This window comes from Acanthopagrus latus, chromosome 2, assembly GCF_904848185.1.
Source record: "Acanthopagrus latus isolate v.2019 chromosome 2, fAcaLat1.1, whole genome shotgun sequence".
Taxonomy (NCBI): domain Eukaryota; kingdom Metazoa; phylum Chordata; class Actinopteri; order Spariformes; family Sparidae; genus Acanthopagrus; species Acanthopagrus latus.
Window position 1 is genome coordinate 21,678,035 of NC_051040.1, and position 13,581 is coordinate 21,691,615.

General features: G+C 42.8%; 1 long non-coding RNA gene across 1 annotated transcript; it reads right to left on the bottom strand.

Moving 5' to 3' along the window:
- Positions 1-5,392: 5,392 nt before the first annotated feature.
- LOC119009397 lies at positions 5,393-8,082 on the bottom strand. The gene is made up of 3 exons (XR_005071728.1): positions 7,723-8,082; positions 7,484-7,566; positions 5,393-6,152 (listed from the first exon to the last, which is right to left on the bottom strand). It is a non-coding gene; the product is annotated as an uncharacterized LOC119009397 (long non-coding RNA).
- Positions 8,083-13,581: the final 5,499 nt, after the last annotated feature.

A 13,581-nucleotide genomic window follows, 5' to 3' on the forward strand; every position in this document is an offset into this window, starting at 1 on the left:
ATAAGAAAAAGCTGCGTAAACGGTTTACTGAGAGCATGTGCCGTGTTCTCCCGCGCAGGTGAATACTGACGCAGCAGCCGGCAGTTCGAGTCCTTTCACACACGCTAATGCGCCGACGCTCAAAACAACAAAAAACTAACAACAAAGCTACAAAAGCCAGCCTCGCCAAGCCCCGCAGGCGCTGTATCTGCAGCCTGTCATGAGACGAGCGTCGAATCCGCCGGTTTCTGCTACCTGAACAAATCGCTGAAAAGCAGCGCTCACTGAGACAAGCAGTATCTCCAGCCTGCAGTACCATAGATGACACACTGAGCCAAGTTTTGAGATTTCAGCATACGGGTCATGTGCCTATACTGAGAGCTGTCAGCACAGTACACTTGAGTGTGCACAAAGGCATTGTGAGAGAGGGAGGAAAAAGGTAAACAGCCGCTGGGTACAGAGAAGATTGTCACAAACACAGTGGCTCGTGAATGTATTCATGTGGATATTTCTGAAAATAGGAGTATCTCATTCCTAATTGATAATTGGGGACTAAATCGGTCAGACATGCAGGGCAAAGTATTAGAATATGTACAGATGAGAATAAAAATATGAGAAATAATTACAGATGTGACATGCCGGCAAATCCACAAATGGCTGCTTCTGTTGTCGATCAGCTCCATTACACTGCAAGTTAAAGTTACCAATATGCTGAAGCTCAGCGGGTCGTTCGGTAATCGGGAGGTAGCTGGTTCGATTCCCTGGCTGCATGTCAAAGCATCCTCGAGCAAGATACTGAAGCGCAACTGAACCGCAACATTGCATGTGTGTGTGAATGGGTGAACGTGTGACAAGTGTCGTGAAGCGCTTGGAGCGGTCAGCAGACTGTAAAAGTCCACTTACCATTCGCCATCTATAGGTGGTGGGATGCAAAATGTGGTCATGCAGAACCGTTTTGCGCCATGATGCACTGAAGGTCAGACTGTCTGGCTCCTGGAAAAGGCTGCATGATCAAACATGGGAACAATTGTGTTGTGAGTCCGATGTTACTTTGATATGCAAAGCGTCCTGTGTAATATTACGTGCATGAGAATGTCAACAGTCAGGGAAAGGTCATATTCTGATTCTACATTCAAGCGTGTTAGCAAACTTGAAATGTGCTGATATTGTCGTGGATGTTAAACATCTTTTTTTTCCATTTAGCGTATTTATTGCTATACAACACAGGATATGAATAAATCCTTAAATAATCAGTCATGCAAATAGAACTATATATTATAGACTGGCCCGTACAGCCGTGTTTGATATTTAAAGATATTTGAAAGCTTCTCCAGAACACTGCTTTGACTGAGGGTTATATTTGCTCTGTACCTGAACACCTACTGTCTCCTTTTGGGAACGCTACGGTTCCTTCCTGCGGCGGATCATCAGGGGAGCGTTCTGACCCGAGTCGTACGCCGTCTGTCACTGCTCCACTGACTTTTTTTCTCTCCTTAACTCACTTTTCACCCACTTTCTCTCCCGACAGTGCTCACCTTATCAAACTGTACCAACCTCTCGGCGCTCAGTTTACACTCCACTGAGCCGGTGTCATCATTCCTACATATCTTGCCAGGTAGAATTGGCCTCCTTTTCTCCTTCCTGTTGTTTCGACTGCTAAAAATAAAGCTCCCTTTTGCGGAGCTGCCATGAGGCTCCAGTCTGGTCCTCCGCGGGGTTTAAAACTTCACTTCCTGACAAACAGACTCCACTTTCGGGAGCAGGGAGCAAAGCACGTCTTCTAATTGTTCCACTGCAGATCCTCAAACATGTTTGGAAGCTGTGTTGATCTTACTTTACCTCTGAGAAACACGGTGAAAGATGATGACCTCTGTGTAAGGTACATGCAAATAATTGGGGTAAATATTCATTTTATTTTAATTTAATTTAATGAGTCCATTTGACATGGACAATACTAACTGATCAGGAGAAAAACGAAAAACCTGCGAGAAAAATCAAGTTTATGATCCCTGGACACATATTAAAAAGCCAAAAATAAGATGACATGACATACAATACCATCATATACACAAAGTAATGCATAAAGACAAAGTAGCACTGTGTTTATTCAATAAATAAACACATTTCACAAAGAAAAATATGCATCAACATCAACATTGAATAAATAATTGTGCTTGTCTGGGTTTTGCTACGATTGTTGGTCCAACTGCGAATCAATATTGGCAAATCTAGGTGCTGTATCGTAGCTAACTGGAGCCTTGTCGGTTGCCTACAGTACAGCACCTGGATTTGCCATGACCTGGAGGACTGAGAACCTTCGTCAACAAGAATGATGAACCAAATCTATGCTGGTTTCAATGCACCTACCAACTAAAAAATCTGCTTGTGAAGGAAGCTGACCATGTTGTAAGGCACAAAGACCATTGTCATGTTTTTTCCTAGGATTCGGTGGTCAAAAGCATGAATATCGGACGCTACTTCCACAGCTGCTCAGTGTCTATTTAACTTCAAGTGCACTCAGGCACTGAATCGTTCTGTACAAATCTGACAAGCCACAGTCCCTCCACACGCCACACTAGCTACTGTAACTCTGTCTCACTGTTATCTGTAACTCAAAGGAAAATATCTGAGCAGCGTGGTTTCAGAGGTCCAGTCAGTGTGTGACTTTCAAAAGACCTTTCCTTTACATGTTAAATATCTGATGCTATAACTCAGAGTGTTTTTTTTTTTTTTTCCATCGTTGTCATGTTAGAGTAGCAGCCAGATGCGAAAAAATTCAGAGCCTTTGATCCAGGGATGATTTTAACAATGTTTACATCCCCCAAGTCTTCCCAGCACTTTGATACAACAAAAAACCCCATCTAGGATAACATGTTTCAAGTCATTTGCCCCCTGGGACTTTCTTTGTTAGCTCTTGTGGAAAGCGGTTCATTAGACACATAAGATTATTGCTGTGAGTGAAAACCCCGCAGGCCATGCTCCACTCTCCCCTTTTAATCCACTGTACATGAACTGTAAACGAGCCACTCATTTTTCCACTATGACAGCAACTTAGCCGAACTTCTTAAGACTTACTCTGTTTTACAGGCACTATTTGAGCTCAGGGTGTGCTGAGTGGAATAGAACTGACAACAGAGCAAGAGAGTTCTCACCGCACTCAGAGGCTTTAAAGCTAAAAACAGAATAGAGAGAAAACAGGGATGTTTTTTTTCATTTTGCTCTGAATATACAGAGTAATTCACATGGACGTACGCATCTCCTTCTTTGATCTCAGGACACAAAGCACTTGGGACAATAAAATACATTCAGAACGGCAGAATTGCCTCTAAAATTGAAGTCCAAAAAGCAATTCCGCTGATCGTCATTGAACATGGATGAACAAGACAAGTCTGAATCGGCCTGACTGCTTCACAGCGCACCGCGATTGTTTAATGGGACATAAGGCAGGAACTCAGGAGTAAGACAATGCCGCGTCTGGGATGTTTTCAATAATGTATCAGTGCACTAAAGCTGAAGGCCAGATGGTTTCTTCCTGCACAGTCTTGTCTTGTCTCAGCCGTGCCCACTGAATGGGGAGAAAAAAGTGCTGAATGATACAGCAGCATGGCTGGATTAGTCAGTTGAATTAAAAAAAAAAGGTCATAATGCTTAGTCAGTGGAACTATGACTTTAGGAGGAATATTTGATGAACTGTCCCCATGTTGGCACATTGCTGACATTAGTAAAAAAGAAAAAAAAAAAAAAAGCCCTATAGCACTTTGTCTTCTCAGCACATTCCCAATACAGATTACTAATGACCCCTGTAATGTCAAAGTATATTCTATTTCACACACAAATTAAATAATAAAAGATCCTCTCATAGCGACATTAAAAGAACAGTATCACACTGCTGTGCCAGAAAACACTGTTTTTTTTTTTCAATGTACGTCATAATCGTTATTCTGCAGCTTCAAATCTCAAAACAGCAGCCCCCTGTTATTAACTCTCTGTCCATGGAAGGATTCGCAGCCATTGTTAACAGTCACCATCATACCTTAACATCACATATTCAGGTGGTCAGTAATTTCATCCTCATTCGGGAGAGTCACTCTGATTTCTGGTTGAAATTCTGTGTAGCTGTCACACATGTCATTGCAGGTGGGATCTCACCTTGATCACTGGTCTAGTTCACCTGTGAGCAAGTAGAGAGCAAATCCTTGCTTCTACACAGATGGGACCGGACAGATGGAGATTTTAGCAGGGCAGCTGATGTCCTTGGGCACTGGAGAATTTAAGTCTTGTGGATGGAAAGTAGGTAGCGGCCCAGCATTGTACATGAGTGTAGGTGAGTGACTAAACCTATTACTTCAGGCTCCGGTTTCAACACAGACTCTGCAGTACGAGGCAAATACTTTGTCCAAACTAATGCTGAAATAGGTTAAAAGAAAAAATAAAGAGTATAATTACTTAGATAACAAATAGGGCCGCACATATTCGAATGGGGCAATCCCCACAAGATAAAACTTAGTGATGTTTGAGATTTTGTTGTACCAGTCAGTCAACATTTAAACTTGGCAGTGACTTAAAGGTGCAATATGCGAAAAAATTTGTTGAAAACGTTCAAAACAAATATTCTTAACAGAATGTGTGAAGGAATAACAGTTTTAACATTCTGCCATCAATGCATCAGCTGGTTGAGCATGCTAACAAGCTAACAGATCATGTGCCAGGATTAGGGTTAGCACTTCGCCGGTGCTTTGAGCTCCCAGTGCGGACAGCTTGCTGCATGGCTAATCGAGCTAACTAGCTAACGGCTGCTGCAATTGGCAGCAGTTAGTTAGATTACTCTGTTCATATGCTGTCCCCCTATTTTGTTTTTTGGGTATGCATTTGACAGGTGGCCAGTTCTTACGCATTGTACCTTTAAGCTCTTGGTATAACAATTGTTAACATACAAAGTCGAGGTCTGTAAGCATGCTAATGTAAGCAGAATCATTTTAATGCTCAAAGCACCTACCTTGAAAATGACACTCTGAGCCTGACAAGCTGACAAAGTGAAACTGAGATAAAAGTAAGTAAGTAAGAGTTGAGAGGTTTTCTGTCAATTTTTCACCCAACGGTTTGTTTTTTTCCTCTGGTCTGCCGTAAGCATTACAACGTCAATATAGCCACTACCATGGCTGCAGATATATAACCAGCATAGTTTCCATTCTAGAAGAAAACATTACACAAGATGATTTGAGGCATTGTGGTTCAGGACTCATTAACATCAGATATTATTGGTGACTGTGGACCTGTAGGACACACACAGGTGTGAGGAACTGAAGACAAGTTGTCCGTGCCACCTTGTTGTTTCAAACCTAAAGAAAAAAAAAAGCGCTCTTGGAATATATGTAGTCAATTTTTTATTCTCATTCCCTGACACATTGTACAATATTCCCCTTCATGGAGCAAGACTGAGTTTAATTTGACTTCTTCAGCATCAGGCTTTGACTTTGGCTGCTCCTACAAACGGCCATGAGGTCAAGTGTGCTTAACCCCGGGAGCGTGCCTCTTCATTTCTCCATCTCTTATCTCTCCTCTCTCAAGAGGTGATTACCTACATCACTTTCATTTTTTTTTTAGGGAGGGAGCTTCTCCTCTGCACCTCTTACCAAGAGGTTTTGAAGCCTTAAATGACCGTAGCACAGCCAAATCGAATCTCTTTGCCATTGCTGGAACGGTAAAAATGAAACACGGCGGAGAGAATCGGTGACTGAAGTGCTCTAGTTTGTTGCTTCGACATTTTCTTTCTTTATTGCAAAGCCGCAACTGACATATAATGATGAGAACTTTATCTATATGAATCAATAAACCAAAAGAGGCGTGCTTTCAACAAAACACTGCAGTAGAAACAATGCTTTTCACTGAATTTAGTGACATTGTTGTTAGTATCATTACAAGCTATGTATTGATTTTTCTAAAGATAAGCTCTCTAGCCCCTCCCTCAGCAGGGCTACCCTTCTACCAGGCACTCACCATCCTACTATTATGTGTGTGGTCACAAAGCTACACTAAAGCAGCATTGATTATTTTTTTTGTACCCCCTTGGATTTAAAGGACAAAGGAAGGGGGGGTCCATCGCCTTGAAGGATCCGCCGTAATGGGAAAGCGGAGAGATGCATTGTCTGCTGGCAGGTGTCACTCACAGGATCCTGTTTGTATTTCCAGGCACAATGAGGAAAAAAAAAACAGAGTCAAACTTAGTTGTAATTAGTTTGTGACAGGAGGTGGGCTAATAAGCTTACGGACACATTATGTTTATGCACACCTCTGGCTAATTTCTCTGCTGGAGCGTTGTTTACTTAGCGCATACAATTGCGAAGCACATCGGTGTGCCAATTGTGTGTCAATGTCATTTGGGACACTTCCTTGTATCACATTTCAAGGCGTAGAAATTGTCTGCCGGCGAGATTTAATTTTATATACAAATCAGAAGTGCAAGTTATTTCGTGCTCTTTAATTTTGTTGTGCTCATCGCCAATTCATGTTAGGAACTGGGATGCCAGAAGAAAAAAAAACAACATGAAAAATTTGCTAAAATATGCATTCTGGTATATTAAAAAGGCCTACAGTTTAAAAACAATAATAAAGCACTTAAAAGAAGTAATCTGTGTACCTGCCCGCTCGCATGTGTCAGGTGGAGAAAGCTCCTATCGCGTCACGTGACTGCGGCGAGGTGAACAATGAATCACAGCAGTTAATTGCTGCTCTCTATTACCGAATGTGTCAAACCAAAAAAATGGATCCCGCAGGTCTAGTTATTGTAATTAGTCTGCTCAAAGCAACTGCAGGAAAAAGCCAGTGCGTTTGCCAGCGGGGGGGCACGAGTGAGTGAGAGGAAAAGAGAGGGGAGCTGGCATGGAAGTGTGGAAAAAGGGGGATAAGCTCAGACAAAGAAAGAGTGCCACCGTTTCAAAAAGTCCTCCTTCAAACGACAACCCAAGGACAACCGCGTCGGGGCAATAGACCCAGAGGTGTTACGGTTCATTGAATATATCCCCACCCTTCTGTCAACACAGTGCGACCAATACCTGAAGGATCATGCTGTGGCTGAAGAGCATGGGTTGGGGGGGGGGATGGTGAGGAGCGCCCTGTGACCTTTGCGGTACGAGAATGTGGTCTCAATTAGCTGCATATCGGAGGGACCAGGCTTGTCTTACAGTCCCAGCGGACGAGCACTTTAATTACACCGAAGGAAGGTAAATATATGTCTTCATGATTGTGTAAGGAGCTGGGCCACAAAGCACTTTTCATCCCAATATACACTCACAAAGATTCCGACACGGTGGCGGGCTCTTGGTAGTCCTGAGACGGATGGAAGCTCGTCTCTAAACGGCCTGACTTTTCCCAATAACTTGATTTTTTTTCCCTTTGATAAAATGGAAACCTTCACCTCTCCGCATGCCTGAATATCCTTAAAATGTGTACATGTCAGACAGTGCATATCAATCAATTCGCGCCATACCTGACATCACATATTCACCTGACATGTGGGCTGTGAGCTGATTGACATGAGGGGACGGTGCTGGTCGGGATCACTCCCGAGCTGACTGGCTACAGGCTGCACTGTAGAGAAACATGAGAGCGGTCCTTTAATCCTCTGAAAATCAAAAGGAATAATTTGATAATAATAATCTGCCGTCAGTCCAATTTATGAAGCACTGAAAATGCACGCTGCTTCTTATTCGTGTGTCCGTCAAAAGTTTTCTAATAATAGCTCACCAGGAAACGTAGTAACACAGTCGAACTGCAGCAGCAGTTTGGGGCGTTGGATCGCTGAAAGATCACCAGGTAACAGAAGGTTTCATCCAGAGCTGGGTGTGTATGTCTAACATGCCGGGATGAAACCATATTAAGTGTGCATGCTGTCGCCTCTGGAGCCCACTGTATTTCCCGGTCGTGCACACACTTCCCAGCAGCTGATAGATGTGAGAGGGTCACCTTGGCTTTGGATGCCGTCACCTCTCTGCCTCTCTTTCTACTGAAGCAGCAGTCCTTAGAGTATGAGTGATTATGTGCGAGTGTGTGTACGCAGCGTTTACTATCGCGCATACTCATGCGTCCTCGTTCAAAGCCTCAACACGTGCCGCCACTTCAAACTGCTACATCTCCATCGATAGACAATTATCGCAGTCCGGTGGAGAATTATCTCCGGGTTCGCCTTCACAAGAGAATCATTTGCAAATCCAATTGAGTGAAACAAAAGGTTAATAGGTGGGTGAGAGGCAGGGAACGTAAATAGTTTGCAAAAGGAACCCAGAGGAAATGGATTCTCGTGCGAGGAGTGGGGGGGGGGGGGGGGGTTAACTAAATTTTCTCTCACAACTTTATGTGTGTCTCTCCAGCACTAATCTGTATCAATACATCAGATAGCCAGATGGCGGGGAGTCATTGTGGGAATAGAATAACTGACAGGCAGAAGAGCTTTTAAGACAGATAGAGCAGCCTGGGGCAGAGGCAACACATGGTGAAATTCTACTACAGGAATAAACACCCCACGACTTACACAAAAACAACAACCACAAGAATAAACGCACTGCGTAGTAAAATGTACATTATCAGCATTATACACAGGATGCATAACTATATACATCTTGATTAATTGAAGTCCCTAGATCATCCCACATCTGATCTGAATCTAATCTGTAGCTTTACTTTAAATGCCACGCTGCTCCTTTGAGCCACTGTATCTCAACAGATGATAATAATGTAACAATAACAATGTTAAATAGTTCAGTTTGGGAATAAAACATTATGGTGAAAACCCCCCAAACGTCTGTATTTTTTGAGCTGGCACTGTGTTACACTTGTTTGTCTGTCACTATCACTTTCAGGAAAATAACAGGTCTTATGTCAGAGAGTGAGAAAAGAAGTTGGCGAGTGTGACTCGACACAACGTGGATAAAACTTTCATACCTTGCCTCATCCATGAAAACCTCTGCCTGACTCAAATCCAGTGTATGTTTCATCATCTTTGGTGGTTGTTCACTTATAAAGACAACAACTCCCGTGATCTGGCACTACTTTAAAAGTCATCAAACTACGTCTTTTGTTTGCACTGTTACAATGACACACTGTGAGCTTAACCACAAAGCAGAATATAAACACTGCCTGGTCATCATTACAGCATGCTCAAGGAGGTTTTTACTGTGCTAGCTGCAAAGCAAGTAGCAGCCATCGGACAGTTTGGGACGTGTTTGTCAAATATTGTTTATCATATGTTTGAAATCAAGGTACGCTTTTAATTCTTCATCTTTATTTTAGTTTAAATAAATGTATATAAAATGATCCCGCAGCCATTGTGCACAACTTGTTATTTTCCCCCACAAAGAGCTGGTGACATAGGCTACAGGGTGACATCATGAGGTCTGTCCCTTTGCAACATTAATCATGTGGGAGGATCCGTCAGGCTACCGGAAAGCAGTTGGAAACTGGAAGCTCGTTAGCCCAGCTTGCTAACGGTATCCCACTGTTTTGGTTGTTATTTCGTCGCCTGCACGCTCAGTGCTGCGTTCATCCCGCATCATTGAAAGGAAAGGGCCTAGGTAGCAGTAGCGGCCTCTCTTTCATGGGTCAGTCTGGTTACTGATATCAATAACCAGACTGTGATAACTCACAGTTTGTTTGTTACCCGTGCAGAGTCCAGGCAGAGAACATACGGGGAGCTCCAAACACAGATGGGACTAACAGCAAGCCAGCTCAACTGCTTGTTTGGCCATTGGAACTGTAGTGATAGTACTGACAGTACTGCCCACCTACACGGATGTTGGAGCTGTCAAATAACACACCAGTGTAGGGGCAAAAATCAACAAAAAAACAAAAAGATAGATTTCTTTTTTTTTTTAATCATTTAAAAAAGTCCTTTGATACCTCTCAATAGATATTCTTGATCAGGTTCTGATTTACTACTGCAGTATAATATAATGCAGGCAGTGTTACATTACATCCAATCCACGCAAGAAAATGGTCTCATTTCCTTGAAAATGCTGCAGTTCCAGTCATACCACACACACAGCGCTGAGGAGCAGATGAAGCCGTGCCATACTGCAGCAGCGGCCTGGTGGGATGAGGCATCACCTGCTGTCGGAGCGGAAGACTTCCAGTGTGTTCATGCATGTTCTATACAGCCCAGTCATTCGGCGTTTCAGCACAGCCCTCGTCTAAAAATACTTGACATTTTCGATCGAGTCAAGCAAACTCACAAACAAAAACAGAGCCTGCGTCTTTCCACTGGGATGGGGTAATCCCTGGACATCTGTTTGAGAGGCGTCCTGAGAGAGGCGCCCGTGGAGAAGAAAAAGCGTGCCCATTTATTTTTGGTCGGTGGCTCGCTCGAAACGATGACGAGCAACGCCCCGCGCAGAACAGTAAGAGCCGCTTGGACCGATGGCGGGGAAAGCAATTACGGCGAACAAGGAGACCCTGCAGGCATGGTAACTCCCATGATACTGTCTGATAAAGCTGAAGTGGTGCCTTGCAGATATATGAATGCAGGGAAGGGGGCTGTTGCAGAGACACATGAGGGGGACTTGGTATGACTTTGTCTCTTGTCTTTAGCACGCAAAAGAAAAAAAAAAAATCACAGACACAAAGGAGGAGGCTGAGAAAAGACAGAGAGGTGAGAGACCTGTGCTTCTTGAGCATGCCACGGCGTCCTTTCACACTTCGCGGCGCTGGGCTCCATTTACAGACCGCAGGGCAGGAAATCTTCTGTTTACACCTCAGTCATGGCTCTGCTTCGTGTAAACTCTCCTGTTTTGCCTCCTGATCGTATGTTACATTCATGGCATGAGTCCGCTGAGTTTCAACACATCTTCCACCGCAGCAGAAAGCAGAATAAACAAGACAAAGCCTTGCGTGATTGGGTTTGAAGGTAATGGGACGAAATGCAATTAGAAGACATGGTAATGGTGATATACTGCAGTTATTACAATAATGAGGTGACGGATGCTTCCAACTCGGTGATTACCTGGTGGAGTGTGTTTGTGGGGAAAAGGCATTTAGAGTATGATACTTCATGTATCAACATTTTTGTATTCATGTTAAAAATAGTAACATCCTGACAAGCCAAATAATCTTTATTAGCCAATTGCAATGCAGGAGCTGACCCGATTTATTGAGTCAATTTGACCTTTTCGGAGGATGACACTAGCAATTATGCCTTTCATCAGATAATCAGTAAACTGTTGCAAATCACGTTTGTTTTTTTATTAATCTTTGCAACCTTGACATTAACCCTGTTGACATTCACCGGCAGCCGATTAACAGGGATTTTCCGGTCCCTCATACCTCCAGTCATTTTGCTGTTTACTTGATGTTGCCAGCCAAGTTACACATTTACCGTGGAGCCTTGCCAACGGTTTGAGGCGACGCTGTTGCATGCACAGCACTCATGTCCCGTTAATGACAGGGGAGCTGTGAGAAAGCCTTGAATACATTAACGTAAAAGGTAACAAGTTATTTTTCTGCCTTGTCCTTTTGTGAATGTTACCTCTCATTTCAAAACATTTCTGTGTTTTTTGTTTTTTTTTTCAGTATCAGTGAGGACCAATTCGTGTGTCGTCGTACTCTAGAAGTCAAACAGCATTTAGATTACATAACGGTGGATGTATCAGAAATGATTCCTGAGAACAATTTAGGGCTACTGATGTGTATGAATTTAGATCTTATTCACGCACATGCAGGTAAATATATACATTTGAGTGCACTATATGCCAAGTTAAGGTAAATATGGATATGCATGTTTGTATATTCTATTTCACTCTACCTGTATTGTAGTCAATCATATGTGCATGCACAGTTTACCATAAACGCTGGTTTGCGTGCTAACCAGAAATGTTTAATATTTTTTGACATTCTGTTCATAATTCATAGTTCTTGTTTTCAAGTAAAATTATTATTGTATTGCACCTTCAAGTTCAATTATTTCAATAGTATATCTGTATGTGTGTACATGCTAGATGAAAACCTCCTCTTCAAACCACACCATGTCTAATCCCACATCTATTTCTTTATCATTATTTTTGTACTTTAAAGTGCATTTACATTTTGTATTTAACTGAAGGAAACCAAGGTTGCTACAAAAGTAAAATGGTCTTTAAATATATGCATGAGGTTGGGCTGAGCTGGTTCAGCCTCTTGCACCTGAAGGTGAGATGAGCATCCTGTTCATATTGTATTTATTTAAACTGTGCTGAAATGGCATTCTCAAATCCTGTAACACAGACGATGATGATGGATACAATCTTTCTCCTTTGTGTTACCATTAATTTGAAGACATTGGAGATCTAGGCTGATGTGGTAGCAACACTATTTTTTTTATTATTATTATTTTTTTTTTTATCTCAGACTGATTCTTTTATGGGGAATTTTAGCCAAATTACTTCAACAGACGTGTTGGTCTATCAACTCACTGGTGCTGCATCAGTCAAATCTTTCTGTGAAACACACACACCCAAACACATTATACTACTTATAACATTATCTCGTTTGATTCTACTGTTTTACGTATGTGTGTGTGTGTGTGTGGGGTGATCATGCATAATTCAACTGGCATCTGAGAAAGGGAGCTTACGGTGAGAATGGAAGTGTGCACCAAGTCGTGAGGCAGCAGATGAGATTGCTGATACGGGCAGGATATCACGGGGTCTGTTGGGTGAGCGAGCTCCGGCATAAATAAATGCAAATGTTGGCTAAGTGCCTGCAGAAGGAGCAGGCATCACACAGCTGGGCCAGCTCTCACTACCTGCGCAGGTGCGGAGAGTATTGGATGTTTTCTTGAGGACGTGCGCCAGGAAGTCATCAAACGTGAGTCATGCTGACTCGAGGATTTGAAAAAGGGTACATTTGTTTAGGTTTGATACAAAATCCAGACGGTAGATTTGCACTTTTCAAACCTCTCTCTACCTTTCTGTCTTCAATCATGGTCACATCCGGCGGTTCCCTTATGGTGCCAAACAAACGGGCCAGCACCCTCAAGACTGAAGCGATGATCTTAATTGAAGTTGATGGTGGCCACATAGATCGCACACTGTTACGGTACATGTCTGACAGGATTCCTGCTCCTTCATTTTCAGTGAGAGACATCAGCAGAGATGAATAGAAGACACTCACAGACCACAGTCCCACCACTGTGCTACCCATTTGCACCACTCATTTAGGGCAAATGGGGTCTCTCGCCTTTTAGCACCCACACAAGTGAGAAAATGGCAGCATTACTGACAGGTTAAATGTACTTGTGACCTACCACCATTATAGAACATTATTTATTAAATAGCACTTTATATGCCTCGCCACCTGGTATCAAATGGTCTCAGTAATCAAAAAAAGCTGTTTTGGTGTTTAACAGAACAGAGCAGAGCAGGGAAGTGGTTTTCACTCGACTGACCTTCAGTTTAATACCTGACAGAGGCCAAATATAACCATCCGATCTCCAAAAAGATGATCCGATGTGCCCCGATCAGAAGTGACAGCAAAGAGGAAGGGACTTACCCTACCTCAGTATTGTGACCTTCCAGATTTTTTCCGACTGATTACTTCGCACAAAGCTCCCTGTTATTCACTTTCCGACAGTCTCGTGTG